This window comes from Gossypium arboreum, chromosome 12, assembly GCF_025698485.1.
Source record: "Gossypium arboreum isolate Shixiya-1 chromosome 12, ASM2569848v2, whole genome shotgun sequence".
Taxonomy (NCBI): domain Eukaryota; kingdom Viridiplantae; phylum Streptophyta; class Magnoliopsida; order Malvales; family Malvaceae; genus Gossypium; species Gossypium arboreum.
The window spans coordinates 39870960-39872961 of NC_069081.1; the positions used below are offsets into that span (position 1 = coordinate 39870960).

Consider the following 2002-nt stretch of genomic DNA (forward strand, 5'->3'; position numbering starts at 1 on the left):
GTTGAAGGGTTGATACTCTGTGCATGCTCCTCCTCCATTCGTCTCGCACCTCATTACTGGATGTACCTGAGTAGAACCAAGTAAACCATCAATCTTTTTATTTAGAAGTTCTACCTGGTTTGACAGCATAGTAACTGAATCGACGTTATAAACGCTTGCTGTTTTAGTTGGCTTAGTCTTCATGACTTGCCACTGATAGTTATTCAGTGACATCTCTCCAATAAACTCATAAGCATTTTCAGGTGTTTTATTATTGATGGTTCCTCCAGTAGCTGCGTCAACCATTTGTCGAGTCGAAGGATTCAGGCCATTATGGAATGTTTGAACCTATAGGCAAAGTGGTAACCCATGGTGAGGGCACCTTCTCAGTAAGTCCTTGTATCTCTCCCACGCATCGTAAAGAGTTTCTAAGTCCATCTGCACAAACAAAGAGATATCATTACGTAATTTGGCCATTTTAACCGACGAAAAATATTTTAATAGAATTTTTTTGGTCATTTCTTCCCAAGTAGTAATTGACCCTCGTGGTAACGAGTTCAACCACTGTTAAGATTTATTCCTTAATGAAAAAGGGAATAACTAAAGACAAATCGGATCGTCAGAAACACCATTAATTTTAAATCTATTGCATAGTCCAAAAAGTTTACTAAATGAGCTTTGGGATCCTCATCCTACAAACCATCAAATTGAACAAATTACTGTATCATTTGAATAGTGTTAAGTTTTAGTTCAAAAGTATTTACAGCTACAGCAGGTCTAAATATGCTTGAATCAGTTCCTATTAAAGAAGGTTTAGCGTAATCATACATAGTACGTGGAGCAGGATTTTGGTTAACCGTAATTACAGGAGGTAGCTGATTGTCTTGGTTTTCAGCCATCTCTTCGGTTGGGGGTTGAGTATCATCCTCTTGCTCGTTCTCTGTGTATCTTAAGCTTCACCTTATTCCTCTTTGGTTTCTACGAACTGTGCGATCGATTTCTTCGTCAAAAAGTAGTGGTCCTGACGGGTTTCTTCTAGTCATAAACTATAAAAACCTGCCAAGAGAAAGAAAAAGTAAATTAATAAATAATAGCTTATCTTGAATAAGAGCTTAATTATGGCGAATGTACTCTTAGATAGGGTCTATTCCTCCTCTGAATAAAAGCTTATCTTGAATCAGTATCATGGGATATCAAAACAAGAATTAAGAACACATAATTAAGAACAGGTTAAATATTTATTATACAATTCAGAAAGTAATAACAAGATTCGTCTTAGGTTTCATTCCCCTTAGGTATTTAGGGTATTTAGTTAATAACTAAAAAGAAAAACATCTCAGAAGAATAACAAATACAAAACATAAAAAAAACCCAAAACTCCTAAAGGGAAATTGAGGGGAGATCTCCAATCTTGATGATGAAACTGGCCTCTGAGATGGATCAATCAGCTTCCTTCAAGTAATTCATTCCTTCCTCCCCGTGCCCTCCTTTTCTCTTCCTTTAAGGCGTATTTATAGGCTTTAGAATGCCTAGAAACCCTTAAAATTAGCTTTTTCTGAATTGGACTTGGGCTCGGCAGGGATACGCCCGTGTGACACACCCATGTGAATCAGGCTTTAAATCTGCCAAATTAACACGGCCGTGTGGTCTGCTCGTGTAAGGAAGTCCAGGCCGTGTTGATTTCGTACTTTGGCCCATTTTCTCCGTTTTTGGCCCATTTCTCGTTCCTTTCGCTCTCCTATGCTTTCCTAAGTATAAAACATGAAATTAAAGCATTAGTAGCATCAAATTCAACAATTCTAAGGGAAAATCATCCAAAAAATGCGTTAAGCATGGGGTAAAAATATGTATATATTACGGTTTGTCACAAACCCTTAATCGTCAAAACCCTTTTTCATCCCAAACCCTAACAAAACACACTTTCATTGTTATTCATAAAGGTTCGAGTGGGGAGAGCTTCATCAAGCTCTTGGAGAAGTAATAGGAACATTCACGAAGAGGTCAAGGTTAAGTAATCCCTTAC

At 37.5% G+C, this 2002-nt stretch overlaps 1 non-coding gene across 1 annotated transcript; it reads left to right on the top strand.

Annotated features, from left to right (window-relative positions):
- Positions 1-343: 343 nt before the first annotated feature.
- Positions 344-450, top strand: LOC128286250 (small nucleolar RNA R71). Its single transcript, XR_008276793.1, has one exon. It is a non-coding gene; the product is annotated as a small nucleolar RNA R71 (small nucleolar RNA).
- Positions 451-2002: the final 1552 nt, after the last annotated feature.